The sequence below is a fragment of the Mus caroli genome, unplaced genomic scaffold, assembly GCF_978045245.1.
Source record: "Mus caroli unplaced genomic scaffold, Mus_caroli_1 scaffold_12, whole genome shotgun sequence".
Classification (NCBI taxonomy): Eukaryota; Metazoa; Chordata; class Mammalia; order Rodentia; family Muridae; genus Mus; species Mus caroli.
In genome coordinates, this window is record NW_028227267.1 from 8,322,733 (window position 1) to 8,340,010 (window position 17,278).

The window sequence follows — 17,278 nt, forward strand, 5'->3', positions numbered from 1 at the left end:
ACGTACTGAGTAGGCTTTCATTTCAAGAGAAAAAAAGTCGTGTTTCTTTTTCCACTTGTTAAAGGCTAAAGACTGTGATTTATGACAATTATTTCTTTCAAAGGGGAGTCTCACCTTAGATACTCTAAGAATTGTTGTTACTGACATTTGGTTCCCGATTGGTACAGCGTAGACTAGTGCTCTTCGCTTATTGGCTCTTGCGCCTGTCTTCAGATGAGAAGCCACCTTGGCTCCCGCCCCTTACCGCAGGTTGCTGTGGGGATTGTAGTTCGTCCCGTTTGGGCCTGCTGTGGGATTTTTTTTTTCCCTGTCAGCTCCCAGGTCCACCCCAGTGGGGACACGCTCAGGCGGCACTCCTGTCCCGTGCTCCCGCCCTCTTGCCTTTCATTCCAGCCACCAAGATCTTGGAAGGTAGGGGCGCGGGAGCCAAGCCCAAGTGGAACAGAATGTGGGGCGCGGGCTGGGTTTCCATGCGCGTCTGGTCCGTATCCCTGCGGCCCGCGGGGCGGGGACAGGCCAGCACCGCTTGCCTGATGGTGGCCGTCTGTCAGGAGAACTCGCTCACCTGATGAGACTTCTCGGGATGGACTCAGGCGCCCCAGCTCTCGAGCACATGTCCTAGCCTCAACCCTCCCCTCGGGGTAAACTGAGGCACCGGGTCGCGATAGCAGGTCCACGAGGTGTCATTGTGGCTACTTTTGACTAGTTCTTCCGTTCCATAGACAAGTGTCAGGAAGCCCTGACCCAAACAGGTCTGTGTTAAACAGACACCTCGCTTAAGTGTCCCAAAAGGTTTGAACAGGTGCTAGGGCAGCTGCAGAACAGGGTTCACGGAGAGCAATATTTTGGGAAAGACTTTGCATTTTGGTAAGTTTAAAACATACAATAAAGAAAAACAAACCCACATCAATTAACTGTGGCTCGAGAACTCGTCACTGGTTGGACCCTCCGCCTTTGTGGTTTTTAATTTTAGTTTTACACTCAGGAATTGAAAGTGTTTGTAGAAGGAAGGAGGCAGGTTGCTGGAACTTCAGCCACCTTTGCCTCTGTCATACGACCTTGGACGGCCAGCTCAGCGGTCCTCATGTGGATAAAAACCAGCCTAACGCTCCCTGCTCTAGTGGACCAGAGAAGCTGTTTGCAAATGTAATCAGCACTGAAGCCAGGCTTCCGAAAGTTTGTCAGTTGAAAACTGTTTATTATCGGCCTCCGAAATATGCTGAAAATACCCAGCGCTTGTTTTAGAGAAACACTAATCAGGGCTAGGCCTGTTCTGCCAAGGGCAGCCCTAAGAGCATCCGTGCTTAAGCTGATTGTACCTGAAAGATCCTTTTTCAGGCTCCATTTTATGGCTCAAGACCTTGGCTGCGGAGGGTTCTGGGACTTGTAGTCCCGCTTAATTGTCCCCATCCCGCTACTAATGTGCCATTTGGCCGGACGAGATGTCTTCTGGGAATTGAAGTCTCACTACAAGTGCCCCCGGGAGGTAGCCCTTTCCCTTAGAACTGCGACTCCCTCATGCCCTGCCTTCTTGGCTGCCTTCTTTGTCCACATGCTTAATTATGCAAGGAGTAAGAGAAAATGTTTAGTAAAGATTTCCTCTCTCTCTCTCTCTCTCTCTCTCTCTCTCTCTCTCTCTCTCTCTCTCTCTTTCTTGCAAATGGTACTCAAAGTATTGTATATGATTTTTTTTTGCTGTTAAAGCATGTTAACATGGTCTCCAAATCACTCTGTAGTTCCCTACCCCACCAAATAACCTTGAAAAGAAGGCTGTCCAAGGTTTCACGGCCGTATTAAAATTGGGCTATTTTAGCATATTAGATTCAGTTATAATTTAATGTCCTTTAAAGCAATATGGTAGAGATAACCATTTTTTCTATTCATCGAACTGATTAGGGGACGAAAGTTAAGTAACTTTTCAAGTTGAGCCCCCGGGGTAACAGAACTAATGGACTTGTAGTGCCTTCTGTTTGAGAGCTTTTCTTCTAGCAAAAGACCCTACGTCACAGAACTATAGAGTACAAAACCTTTCAGTAGCACAATGCCGCTTCTGTAACTAGACACTAAATGCTAATGCTACAAAACCTTTTGAGATTCCTTAAGTCCAGTTCAAAGATCTCTCAGAACAATTACTGGGAGTAAAGGTTTCAAAAATGTTAGCTACATATAGCTTGAATGTACCTTAATTTCAGCGGTGAGGAAACTGGTCCCTGTAAGGCAGACTAGTTTGTCTGAGGTCATACCGTTGGTTTATATCAGAAATGAAACTACTCCCCAGCATCTTACTTCCAATAGCAATAAGCTATCAGGAACGGCAGATGGGTAGCTATTTAGGTAATGCTATCCTCCCCCGTTCCCAAGATTTGTTCTTTATAGACCACACACGAGGGCCAGTTGTTGTAAAGTCTCTTTTTTAGTTAGAAAAGCTTTCCTATTCCATTAATTCAGCAAATGTTCTCCTGAGCATCGTTCTGTGCTCGTTTCTTCAGGTGTGAGGGTCATTACGTGAGAAGTGCGCAATGTGCCAGAGCTGGAAGGACTTAGGATCCTCTCTCTTTCCTTTTGGAATCAAGCCAGCCAGCGGTCTTTCTCTCATGCCTTTGGGTCAAAGGGAAGTGGGTTTCCCGAGGCTTCCTCGAGTTGCTTGTTACCTCAGGGCAGTGCTTGCCTCCAGTGGTGTCGGTGTCCTTACCCCACGTCATTCCTGTAAATATCTGGTGGCATGCGTTACGGATGCTTTTGTGTTCTTATCTTAATTTGTATGTACAGCGTCAATATGTTCCACTTCTATTTTTGGCATTAGTTGTGTTTTGGGTCACAATCTTTTTTTTTTGTTCCTCCAGAGATGAGAAAATGAGGTTTGGATGCTGTTTTTACATTCACAGATAGCACAATCTAACACTTTGATATAAGGTATTGGAAATGTTACACGTGACACGTGTGTTACACAAACCTTTGGTTTGAAAAGACCCAGGGATCTTCAGTTACGTATTCACAGATGTGTAAGCAAGCACCGCTCACCTTTCCCCGAGTGAGAGACGATTTCTGGATAATTAGGTAATGGCATAACAGCTTCCTAAATTGTTGGCCAAGCTCTGTAAGTTATTGGCTAAACATTCAGAACAAGTCACTATGCACGACGTTCTTCCCATCGACCTCTGTGATCTCCAGTGCTCCCTGAGAGCACATTCGTGGACTTGCATTCATTAGCACCCCAGAGCTCTGCTGCCATAGCCTTTCCTGCAAACTCACTTTACTCTTTTAATGTGGAAATGCAGCTTTGAAATGTAAGATGCAGGGTTATGTTACTTCAACATGAACATGGCAGGGAGAAATTCTGGTCTCTGAGGTTATCTTCCAAGAGCTATATATATGGATGTGCCTATGTCTTTGACTTCTCAGATGAAACAACAACCCAGATAAAGGCAATACATATCAGTCATGTGGCATCCTGGGATTCAAATCCCAGCTGTTTGAGGCTTCTGTCAGAGCACAATCCTCTGTAGCAGATAGATGAATGATATGCCTTGTTTTGTCATTGTTATGTAAACTTGGTATGTGAAAATAAAATGATTTTTTATTTGTCCTCTTAGAGTAAGAAAGGTGGGCCATAATATTTAAAAGTTTTGTCACTCTTAAAAACACATCTTGTCAGCCTAGTGACACATTCTTATGATCAGAGATATGGTAAACACTGAGAAGTCTCTGACCCATGGTTCCATGTAGACTGGAAAGCAGCTGGCTTATGTCAGTGACGCTTTTTGTTTACCTGTAGAATGGAAGAGAACCTGGCCCAAGACCCTCAGGTTACATTCAGGCAATTGTCTTCCAGCTCATGAATGATTTAGGGGCAATAGCCAGTGACTTATTTCTAAAGTTGATAGTAGTGATAAAGGCATCATTTTTTATTACTCAGTGACAGGTAGGGAAGGAAAAACAAATGGAGGTCCCAGCCAAAGGGAGGAGGTAGGGTCAGGAGGTAAAGAAGTGGAGGTCAGTCCTAAACATTGAACACAGGCATACAGGTTGCTCCTGGCTTCTCTAGGTCCTCAACTATGTACCAGGTATAGAGAGCAATGAAGTGATTGACCGGGAGGTGATCATGGCACTGAGTGGTGGCGTAGTCTACATACAGATAAGGAAAGGAAGAAAGGGAAGGAGGGAGTGCTGAGATTTGATGAGTAGAATGGAGGGCTGGGCACCCAGGCATGGCATTCAGTGACTGAGAGGGTAACAAAGTGAGATTACACAGACCAGCGGAGGACTGTGCTGACTAATCTCTGTCAACATGATGCAACTAGTACTGTCTGGGAAGATGGAACCTTAACTAAGGAATTGCCTCCATCAGACTGGCCTGCTGGCCTGTCCGTGGGGCATTTTCCAGATTAATGATTGATGTGGGAAGGCCCAGCCCACCATGGGCTTTGCCAGCCCTGGATGCATAAAGAAGAAGGCTGAACAAGCCATAAGAAGCAGGTCAGTAAGCATAGTCCACCTAATGTCTCTGCCTTGGTTCCTGCCCTGGTGTCCTTCATGAAGGACTGTAAGCCTTATGATAAAGTAAACTTTTCTTCCCCATGGTGCTTATCACAGTAATAGAGAGACAATAAGACAGTGATGTTATACACAGTCTAGCATCTATAAGAGCCTTCTGTGATGTTATACACAGTCCAGCATCTACAAGAGTCTTGAACTTTCTTCCAAGGGAATTTGGGAAACCACTTAGCAGTCTAAAGTGGGGAAATAAAATGTTTGCATATTTTTTAAAGTATAGAACCAATATGCATAATAAATTATGATAAGCATTAGTCAGTGTGGAACACATACCTATAACTGTGCTTGCTGTCTACACACACAAAACACATGGTACACAATTTATTATACACACACATATACACATATACAATTCATTATACACACATGTGTATAATTCATTATACACACAATTTATTATATGCACATATGCACTCATATATAATTCATTACACACATATATTTATTATACATACACATATATAACTTATGATGCACACATATGTCATTATACACTTATCTATATAATTCATTATACACATATAATATATTTAATTCATCACACACACACACACACACACACACACACAAAGTAGAAGCTTCCTATTAGGGAGACAGATTTTCTGGTTTACTCCTGGCTTTACCCCTGAGAAGAATGAACTTTGTCCCACAGCAAACATTCATTTCCAAAAGTTCTCTGAGGCTTCTTGAGCCCCTCATGTGTTTATGTTGAAATGTTGATGGATGCAACCTTGTGCAGATCATGTGCAGGTAATTGCATGAGTCAGTTAGTGTACCATCCACAACTTATCTAAAAGACATCTGTCTGGAGATCACATGAATTTGTTAGTGTAGCATCCGTGTCTTATGTAGAAGGCATCTGTCTGTAGGACCCATTCTCTCCATACCCCCTCTACTGAGATGTTCCTTGAGCCAAGAAGGAGTGATAGACAATCTGTGTTTCTTGGATATTAGTGTGCACCCATGTGTCCTGCTGATTTAAGAATGGAGCTTCTGATTTGTTTGATCTGGAATGGTCCAGAAAACCAGCCTTCCTGGTTTAATTAATAGGCTCTTGATGCTGCTTCCTGGACTACTTGAATACTTTGAATAGCAAGCATTTAAGCAGTTCTTAGTTTGTCTTTGTGAGAGTCAAGATGAGAGTAGGTAAGAGGATGAGAATATACCTTACCTTGATGGATATGTGTATGTGCATGTATATATTAATTACATATATGTATGTAGGTATATAATGAATTATACATATGTGCGTGTATGTAAAGTGAATTGTATGTGTGTGTTTGTGTATAATGAATTATATATATGTATAATGAATTATATGTATATGTATGTGTATATTATATGTATGTGTGTATAATAAGTTCATAGTGTTAGTCCATGAGAGCGGAGCAAAGGCATGGCAGTAGAAACAGCTAAGAGCTTACCTCTTGATCTGCAATCAAGAGGCAGAGAAAGAACACTGGCAGTGGTGTGAGTGGGCCCTTTGAAACCTCACTCACAGGGACACATCTCCAACAAGCCATACCTCCCAATCCTGCCCAGAACAAAGGGATTGATTTTTAATGTTGGTCCTGCTCTCTGTGTGACTATGGGCAAAGTATTATAGTCTCATTCAATCTAAAATTTTACAAAACCCATAGAAAATGTTTAATTCAGTAGCTGTCTTCAGTATAAGAAGCCTTTCATTTTGCTTTTATTATTCATAGTAATAAAAAATCATAAACAAAGCATGGTGGCATGCACCTGTAGTTTCAGTCCTCAGCATATAGGGGTAAAAGGATTGTGAGTTTTCAAGGCAAGTCTGGGTCACAAAGTTGTAAGCCAACCTGATATGATACTGTCTGAAAAAAGTCAACTAACCAAAAATAAATAAATAAATAAAATCACAACATTGTGCATTCTCTTTCATGCTTCCTTGTCGTCATATTTTGAATATTGAACACCATACACTATCTCCAAATCTGCTGTTTTACCCTACATGTCACAAGCTGTGTCTGGAAGCTCTTCAATCACTTGTACATACTTAAACATGATTGGTGCAGAAGTGAAATATCCTCCTCATCCATCCTAGGCTCATGGCCAAGGGGTTCACCTTCCTCTCAACTCTCCCTCCCCCACAACAAAAGACAGGTGAACCACTTTTGAAAAGCATGCAATTTTATGTACTGTAAGTTTTCAATTACATGGAGTCCTTACGAAGCAATGACAACTTGAAGATGGGTAGATGTATCTCTTTGTGCTAGGACTGCTGCAGTAGACTGAGTCATGGCCAGTAGGGTCAGATAAAACAGTGGGATGTAATGTTGATAGCCTGGAGGAAGTAGAAGACCTGTTAGGACAGATTCTTCCCCCTGACCCCTTGTCTATAAAGACAAGGATGTGTCTTTCCTCCAGGCACAGGGAGATCATTTCTCATGAGGGTTTTATGACCTGTTTCATGGGAAGATTGAAAATCCTTCCTAGATTTTGTGCCTCCCTGATCCATGTTGTGTCCCTAGCTTTGCTTACCAGTCATGATCCTCCTCATGGGGACTCTCAGGTTGGGTTCTCTTTCTGGTATTTAGTTTATTTCATTGTTCATAACTGGAAGTTTAAAACAATCAATACATTCATTAAAGCCATGTTAAAAATTTTCTGAACCCACGAGAGCGCTGCAGAGCGGACTAAAGGACTGTTCAGAAAAAAGTGCAAGCTGCTCTTTCTAATGACGTTCTTTGTTTCTGGTGTAGTCGTCTGGGATGCATGGCTTCCTTGGAGCTGCTGTTTGAAAGTCTGCTTCCTTTTCTTAAATAATTACCCCCATTTTCCATTGGCAGATTAATTAAGATAATTTGATTAAATTCCTTTTATTTTCTCAATCATTTATATTATAGAGACCAGGGAGGAAGGAAACTTCGTCTACCCACTTAGTCCTGCTTCTGGGGCCCTAAAAATTAAATGTGCCAAGGGGGAATTGAAGAAGGGGAAGCTTTTTTATTGTATGTGCGTGTGGAGGGCTTTAGAGAAAGAGCACTTGAAAGGGGAGGGTAGTGCTGGGGCTTGCATAGCTTCTGGAGTTAGAGTAGAGGAAGGAAGAGGTGATGGGGGTCTGTCTTCTGGAGTGGACACAGATGTGAGGGTGAGTGAGAAGAAGATGCCTGGGGAAATAATGAGAAATGAAGGCTGTTTTGTAAAGTTTGCTGTGCACACAGTTGCTCTCTTTTTCATAAGGAGAGGAAACCCTTTTACAAACACATCTACTTCACAAAGGGAATTTATGCCCAGCATTCAGCTTGCAGGAGAGTCCTCTCTCCCCAGGCTGCTGTTTACCTGCCATCACACAAGATAGCCTCTATTCCAAGGTGGCATGTTTAGGGGAGGCAGATTCTGATACTGCCAGAACTCTTTCTTTTTAAAAGCCTTTCCTTCCCCATAGAAAGTGTGCAAACTTATGTTTGAATATTTATATTTAAAACCTTATCAAGCGCCTGGGAGTATTCTTGGCCTGAATATATATTAACCTACATTGTAATTTTATTTGCCAGCATTTTCTGAGTCTCTCCTCAGTAGGGGGCTATTTTACAATACAGTAGCTTTATTTGCCTGGTGTGTTGACTCCATAGAGAGAAAAGGGAAAACTCAGGAAGAGGAATGTGGCTGCCTTGGGCTTGATATAGTTAAATATCACATTTGTAAGAGTCATGGCATTTTTAGAGTTATGGCCTATGTTTCCTGCTAATGATTAATTAAGCATGAATTAAGTAGGAATAAAGGAGAAAATTAAGAAAGAGAGGAGGAAGGCACAGTTCTTGTATTCTGGAAAGTAAGAAAGTAAGCACAAGTTCTAAGTCTGTGTGGTTATTAGCAACCCCCCCTTTTCTTTCTTTCAGGTTTGCCTATTTCTTTTAGCAATCAGAATTCTATTAAAATTCAGTGTATTTGGCAGTTTCTCAGACTCCCAGTTACCGGAGTTAAGAACCATCATAGATAATGTTGAGGTGTCAGTACTCCCTATGAGGTTTAATGCATGTGTATTTTAGTTGGAGGAGATTACAGCCTGTAGTCATTTAATCAGTGAAGTTTGTGGTATGTGGCAAGAACAAAATTTTCATTTTCTTCAAGGCTTGAGGTCTCCTTCTCAGGTCTTCAGATGAATAAAACCAAACCAAACCAAAACAAACAACAACAACAAAAAAACCAACAAAAAACCCTCATCCAAATCAAATAACAAAAGTAAAATGTCTTTGTCTTTAGAGTCTGCGTTAAACAAAGGACGGTATCCCCATTGTATCAGGAGCTGTCTGAACAACCAGCAACAGGATTTTGTACACAGAACAAAAGCCCTAGGACAGATGGAGGGAAAAATTAAATCCTACTTTTAAAAAAAGGCTGTGTCAACCTTGGAGTACTGACAAGTCCTATGTAACATTCTCAGGGCTGAGCCTGCAGAAAGGAGAGGCTGTGGGAGGAAGCAGAGAACGGAAGGAAGAAAGACATGTGAATGGTTGGTAACTAGCAACACAAAGGTGGTTGAGGGGAACAGTCATCTTTATAAATAAAATGAATTTGGCCTGCTGGTTACTACATCACATGAGAGGAGATCTCATTTTCACTGAATTTGGCCCATTGTTTGGATGGTCTGATTTAAGGTATAAATCCCGGCACACTTAATCAAGTGGGGACATGTTAGAGCAATGAATGGTTATATTCTAGGACAGTGGAAACGAGATACATTTTCCCCAAAGACTCCTGTGCTACAGACTAGTTACCAATGGACAGGGTCTAGGGAAGTGACCTCATGAGGGTTCCGAACTAATCAACTAATAAAATTATTTCTTGATAGACTTCATTCGATAACATTACTGAGAGGTAGTGGGAACGTTAGGAGGTGGGGCCTAGCTAGAGGAACGAGGATGCAGAGGATGTGCCTTTAAAGGGCTTGTCTGGTCCCTAGCTCCCTCTCCAAGTCTCTGCTTTTGCTTCCTTGTTGCCATTATGTGAGCAGCTTCCTCTGCCCACACAGCTTCCTCTGCCTTCCTCTTGTGCTCTACTGTCTCACTAGAGGCCCAGAAATACAGAGGCAAGTGTCATTCTACTAAAATCTCAGAAACTGTGAGCCAAACTACAAATTTCTTCTCAAAAATAGTGTCTCTCAGGTATTAATAACACTATTGAAGCAGAGGGCAGAAGGAAGAGAGACACGTGCATGGTTGATAAATAGCAACAGAAAGGTAGTTGACGGGAGCAGAGAGCGGTACCAAGTTCTTCTCTTGAATCACTTAGGGTCTAGGTGATTCTTATTTGGCTCTAGCACTGGACCTGTTCCTTAGAAAGCAGTCCACATGGGTTACATTACTGAAAGAATGTGGCAACTATAATCAGGCTTGCTTCAAATTGTAACCTTAATACAAGACATACCAAATATAACATATTTAAAAGCTTTTAGATTTTTATCACCAAATTTAGAAACTCAGTTTTATTAGCTGAAACATATCCACTTGAGCATACTCTCCAAATAATTAAGATAGATTGAAGGCGTTCCAGCTTGGGTTATGAGCCCACCGCTTAGAATTATCCCAGTACCCAGAGTGAAGTATGCTGTGACTGGCCAGGCTGGGAGCACATTCCTAGCTCTGAGACGAGAACTTTGTCCAAAGGAAGTGGACACACCTTATGTGCACAGTTTGAGTGTCTGAGTACAGAGATGGTCTGATTACATGGAGATGGCGATAATTCAAACAAAGGGAAAATGATCCTGGGGGTATAAAACCAACAGGTGGCCACTGCAGTTTGAAATCCTAGTTGCTGAGTTCTTCTGGCTTAGGGGGTGAAAGAAAGGCCAGGCAGCTGTATCAGCCAGTAGCCACAGATAAATCTGCAGCTGAGGTCCCCTCTTGGCTCTGTGGAGCAGGGGATAAAGCATCCTCTAAGCTTAGGCTTCCTTTGGCCTCCTGAACTTCCAGGTGGCAGTAGGCCAAGGTGTCCCTGGCTTGGAGGAATTGGCTGGGCTTGGTTTCTACGGTGGATTGAACAGCTGGGTCCAATCCTGTGGGTCAAGGGCTGGCTGGAGCTACATGCATGGGTCCCAGGGAGACCAGAAGCATCTGTGTTTTCAGCAGACTCTAAGTTGTTGCTCATGGTGAAGTCCATGGGCCTCACTTGAAATAGCTAAGTTCTGGATCTTCATGGTATCTGTGAGTTTAGGTTTTGTGCAATGGAATGAGGAAAAAAATGTTTAGAATTCACCAATCCATTTATCTGGCCATTTATTTATCTGTCTTTCTGTGTATCCATCTGCCTTCATTGTTGTCTTCATTGTTGGTCAAGGATTGTTTTGAACAAGTTGTTACAATGTGCAGGTCTTTAGTCTCTGTGAGGTGGTACACACTTTATTAGTAGGTCTGGATTTGGTGATAATGGTGGTCTGAATCTAAAACATTTGCATGGGTTTATGTTCTGAATGCTTGTTTAGCAGCTGGTTGCCCTAGTTTGGGCAGGTGTGGAACCTTTAGGAGGAAGGCTGTTGCTTCTAGGTATACCCAGCCCGTGGTTCTGAGATCACCCTTTCCGTCCTGCCTGCTGTGATATAAACAGGCTTCACACATCCTCTTGCTGCTGTGACTGGAGATACATGCTCTGCCTTCCCTAACATAATGGTCTCAAGCTGTGAGCCAGAATGATCCTTCCTCTCTTAAGTTGTTTCTGTCAGGTGTTTCATTAGTGACACAAATACAACTAATAAGATATTACCATGATATCTTTTGTGTGTAGTGAGCACCTGATAAGTGTAATTATTTTAAAAATATTTTACATTTTTATTATTTTTGAGCTCAGATATCCAGGTATATTAAACCCAAACCACAGGTCTTACTAATCACTAGCTACATGAGTTTGAACTGGTTTCTTGGGCTATGGAAATAAAATGTTCTCATCTTTAAAATGGGGATTGTGGCATGAATGGTCATGGACACCTTTAATCTCAGTGCTTGGGAGTCATCTCTGAGTTTAAGGCCAGCTTGCTCTACAAGAAAGAATTCCAGGATATCGAGGGCTACACAGAGACCTCTGTCTCAAACAACAACAACAAGGAGGGGGCTGAAGTGATAGCCACATCTTATATGTGTGGAATACTGTGCTAGGTATGGATATCACCATCAGAGAGTTGTGGAAGAGATGGGAAATAAACAGGCAGAAACTGTTATGTAAAACCTCAAGTCCAAGAAGGTCGAATACTGTGATTAAAGGGGATTTGGTATCCTATTTAGATAAAGTAGCCAGGGATACTGAGCAGACACTGACATAAAGGATGAAATGGATCTGGCCATACAGATTGGTAGATGTTAAGATGGAAAAGAATTTGCCATGCTTAAAGGAGGCTTCTGTGGTTAGTGGAGATTGACAGGATGACTAGGTGAGGTTGGCCATAAGGATAAGCTCTATAGGGCCTGGCACTGAAGCATAGAGTTCAGCTATAGCACTGGGCCTCAGTGCTAGAGCTGAAGCTTGCTTCTTGATGTCTGAGGTCTTCATCAGGCATACCACCTAGCATCTTAGCCCAGACTTCTTCTTTGTTGCTGGAACATGAGTTTTCTTTCTAGCTGATGTGTACTGCCTCCTATCTGCTTAGGCTACTGTTCCCTATGAATGCACTCATTGAACATTGAGTTCTATGTGTATTGTCAGGGAATTCTCATTTCTTTAACCTATCTGTGCTCTGGAAATCATTCTGGTGGTTCCACAGAAAATTTGACATAGTACTACCTGAGGACCCAGCTATACCAAAAAGATGCTCCAACATGTAATAAGGACACATGCTCCACTATGTTCATAGCAGCCTTATTTATAATAGCCAGAAGCTGGAAACAACCCAGATGTACCTCAACAGAGGACTGGATACAGAAAAATGTGGTACATTTATACAATGGACTCAGCTATTAAAAACAACGACTTCATGAAATTCACGGGCAAGTGGATGGAACTAGAAAATATCATCCTCAATGAGGTAACCCCGTCACACAAAACCACACATGGTATGTACTCACTGATAAGTGGATACTAGCCCAAAAGCTTGGAACACTCATGATACAACTCACAAACCATATGAAGCTCAAGAAGACGAAAGACCCAAGTTTGGATGCTTCAGTCCTTCTTAGAAGGAGGAACAAAATACTCACAGGAGGAGGTACAGGGACAAAGTGCGGAGCAGAGACTGAAGGAAAGGCTATCCAGAGTCTGCCCCACCTGGTGATACATCCCATATACAGTCACCAAACCCACACACTATTGCAGATGTCAAGAAGTGCTTGCTGACAGGAGCCTGATATGACTGTCTCCTAAGAGGCTCTGCCAGAGCCTGACACATACAGAGGTGGATGCTTGCAGCCAACCATTGGACTGAGCAGGGGGACCCCAATGGGGGAGCTAGGGAAAGGACTGAAAGAACTTAAGGGGTTTGCAACCCCATAGGGAAAACAACAATATCTGCCGCAGACCCTCTGGGCCCCTTTGTCTTCGTGGAACGGGTCTCTGGGGCAGGTGGGCAAAGTGTCGGATGGAATGACAGACAGATGCACACAGGAGAGGTTGTGTAGAATCTGAATGTAATTTGTCAAATCGAGCATCAAACTTTTTATACAGAAGAAAATAGGGAAGTTGGGTGACACAACAGCAAGGTACAAAGAGGTTACTGGATTCTTACACAAAACATAGGAATGTCTAACAGAAGGTCTAACAGAAACCACCTGGGATAGAATTCATTGTTACAACTGGGATCAAAAGGAGCTCCACCTAAGATTCACTTAATCTTAGAAGCCAAGGTCAAGGGCTTCGTGCCCTTGCCATAGTTCTTCTTTTAGTCTATTGTATAGTCCATCTTTCCCCTAGGCCATTGTAAATACGTGTGTATGGGTGTAACTCAGCTATCCATAGTTCTAAGTATCCACTCTGGTTCCTCTTTAGGTCTCAAACTTCCTTCTTCCTAGATGATGGTAAATTCCTGTGTAGGGCAGTGACTTAGCTTTTATTCAAAGTGATAGTGTAATACCAGAGGCAATTCTGAATGTCACTGAATAGGCAACATTCTTCCTGAATTCCAAGCCCATGGTCAGCTCAAGGACTTTCTAGGACATTGGAACACTGATGAAGGCTTGGTTATGTCAGAATTCAATCTTAAAAGGCACTTATAATGGGATAATACTAAAAGAGAGCACGTGGATCCATACACCAGACTAACTCGGGAATAGAATATGAGTATATGGGTTAAAGAGAACACCAGACTCCAGGAGTGAGTTTCCGTGAAACTCTCTGTCTCGTGAGTGGCTTTTAGGCCTCTCGGCCTGTCAAGCTGACTTGACCAGAGTGTGTGGCAAATATCAACCAACCAGATCCCCCAGAGCTCCCAGGGATTAAACCACCAACCAAAAAGTATAGATGGAAGGACCCATGGCTCCAGCTGCATATGTAGCAGAGGATTGACTAGTCAGGCATCAATGGGAGGAGAGACCCTTGGTCTTGTGAAGGCTTGATGCCACAGTAGGGGAATTCCAAGCAGTGAAGTGGGAGTGGGTGGGTGGGTGGGTGGGTGGGGGAACACCCTCATAGAAGCAGGGGGAGGGAGTATCATGGAGAGGGTTTGCAGAGGGGAAACTGGGAAAGGGGATAACATTTGAAATGTAAATAAATAAATTACCCAATAATAAAAAGAACTGTTGATTGAAGTAAGAAGTGATGTACTATGTTTTGATCAGGGCTCCAAGACTCATTGAAAAAGAGCTTTATGGCTACCACCAGTTTCATCTCACTAGCACTTCCTTATTTGAAAATTGGAAAACTGCTTCTAAGGTGGAGAAGTGACTCAATATGTGTCATGGATGGAGTCAGTATCATGGTATTGACTGTAGTTTCCTTGGAACTGGGTCCTGTGTGTTTTGTTTCCTTGACTTCTAGACTTAAAATCAACAATAACAAAAGCAAAAAGCAACCAACCAAAACTCTAACCTTTATTTTTATTTTATTTTTCCCTACAATCTCTTGATGAGAACCTATATTTGCTCCACAAAAGGACAGAAGTGTAGTGCCTATTCAACTGTGGCCATTTCCTCATTGTTGGTTCCTAAACTTCATTAGTTCATTGTTAGGCTTTACACTGCCCCAGTTTATGTCTGTACTGTTCATGCTGCAATGAATTATTTCTCTGGTCTATCGATTTTTACCTGCTGTAGAATAGAGGTAAGGAGTCATTCGTGACATCTTCTGAACTTGCATAACCAGTTTCCTTCTAAGGTTAGGGCTCATAAATGGTGTGATAGCAATATTGTCTGTCTTTCTTCTCTAGCTCCATGAGGGAAGGGGGCATTGCTGTCCTGTTCATCCTGTCTTAGACGAATGCACAATCTGTTACTAAACATCCCATTTAAGCCACACTATTACCACCAAGATCTGAAAGTCAGGATTGTCCTGATGTTTGTTTATCTTGGTACATGGATTGTTTATGTTGAACAGATAGCAGGAATTTACAATGCTGAACCATCAATGAGGGACTCATAAGAAGCTTCTCTGTCATCTTGCTTTGTAGACTGACTTGTGACTTTGTTTCTCATGTAATGTGCCATTTTGAGCAAAGGATGCAACCCCTCACTGCCACATGGTATTTGTAAACAGAGATGATAACACTGCTAAGCTTAGAGGTGTTGTTGTGAGTACCAAGTAGGGTGGCTGTAAGTAATATCATAGGAAGTGCCTGGTGCATCACTCACAAAATTCTACCTGAGACAGAATGTGGGGTTGTAGACCTATCTGCCTACAGTTGCAGCTAACAGTTACATGTCTGTCAGGTTTAACATTGAAAATCACAGGTCAGCTGTGTTCATATGTTATTTGGTAAAATCTTATATTCACTTTATCATCCAACAAATAACAAGACCATCAGTTCTGGGCAGGTAGAGTTTACTAAAAATGTCAATGAACACTACACCACCTAGGATTCAGCATAAAAAATAAATGCTGGCTGATGCTGAAGACAGGAATATAAATCAGAAAACAAACACATCTGCAGTACTGTAATATTTAAATACCTTCTCATAAACACTTAAGATTCTCATTAGTCCAACACCAGAAAAGTGATAAATATTAATATTCATCATCAAAGAGAAAGCTTAAAAACCAAAGCAGAGTAAACAACAGTTATCTTTCACAGATTACATAATTCTGGGTGCATTTTTAATTCAGTAGCCTCAAACCTCTATTTTTTTTTAATTCAAGCTATTTTTATCTAGTACGTAAGTAAGAAAGATGTACATTTAATCTAAAAATTCAGGTGTTTTGCTGATTCGAATAATGTTTGCAGGAGCTAGGTCTGCTGTGTCTTAAGTTTGAAAGAGACCCACGTGTCTGAGCACACACTTCTTCCTTGATCTTGGATTGTGTTGCAATTGAATGTCACTGGTAATGGGCTTCAGATAGGGCATGAAAAGTCATGGTCAGCTTGTCTTAGCCGCAGGTTCTCTCCTCCCTGACCAGCTCTAAAGGTGCCTGGAAGCATAGGACATACCACAGTCTCAGGGGTAGAGGACACATACACCCTGCAGCCCTCACTTGACTGCGGCCAGGCCTGTTTTGCTTTCCTAGTGTCTAAGTAAGGAACCTCACTTTAGGAGGGCATTGCTCTGTTACCAAGAAGCAGAGTACTGGCATTAGGGAGACCTCGGGGTCCAGCTCTGGCTCGCACCTGACATGTATTTCGAGACTCACTTTCCTCTTCAGTGATGCCAGAGCTTGGAGCAGGTCATCCTGAAATCCTAGCACTCTGTAGCATCCAGTGGCATGGGTAGAGAAGTTCTGGGCTTGAATGAACTCTTTTCTTAATATCTGCAGAAGGGTAACTGTAGATAGATGACTGTATGCTGGATAGATCTGTGTTTTAAGGTAAGTCACGTAGGTCCTTAGCTGTCTTATTCATTACATGAAAAGAGTACAAGGGCAGGCATTGTAAACCCAGGAAAGCTGTTTTCAAAAGCATCAAGTACTGTGTTTGGCATAACATAGGATTTATTGATAATGTTGATAATGATTGATGATGTGGTGGCATTTCAATTGTCGTTATTATATGAGAAAATATGAATATAGATTATGCCAAGTTATTCAGACCGCTGAAGCATACTGTTTGTATTTTGATAGCACTTTTCTGTCTCTTTATACCTCAATTTCTTCATCTGAAAATGATGATAGTAAGACATTATACCTCATTGGTGAGTGTGAGTATTAAATAAGGAATAAAATCATATTTCCTGATATATAGCAGGAATCTTTTGGGGGTTAATTTTTATTATTAATGAAAGAACTAGACAAAACAGACACATGGTACTGGGGAATCAAGATCCAACATTAATTCTTAAGCAAAATGTTGAGGTCTTCTTAAAATCTAATATTCTAGGTCCTCAGACATAGGTTTATACCTATGTCTCCACATTGGTGTAGAAAGCAAATTAGGATGCCTTCCTTAGATCAGATTGGTGTTGGCCAGTCGTGCAAACAAGATCTTTGCATGTTCTCAGTTCATCCTGATAGCAGCTCTGAGTCAGAGGTGCTGGTTACCTCTGCTTTACCAGAGAGACAGTGAAAGCCCAGAGGGGCAATGAATAGTCAGGCACACACAGCTGGCAAGTGCTGGGCCTGCATATGGCCTCAGGTCTTCCATTAGGGGCAGGATCTCTCCTGGAAGATGACATCAGAAGGTTGACTTGCTTGG

General features: G+C 42.2%; 1 protein-coding gene across 1 annotated transcript in view; it reads left to right on the forward strand.

Annotated features, from left to right (window-relative positions):
* The first annotated feature begins 272 nt into the window (after window positions 1-272).
* Window positions 273-17,278, forward strand: part of Fhit (fragile histidine triad diadenosine triphosphatase) — a 1,639,467-nt gene continuing 1,622,461 nt past the window's right edge. The window contains exon 1 of the mRNA XM_085828369.1: window positions 273-411. The gene's annotated coding sequence lies outside the window, so the exon portion shown is untranslated. The remainder of the gene's footprint in view (window positions 412-17,278) is intronic.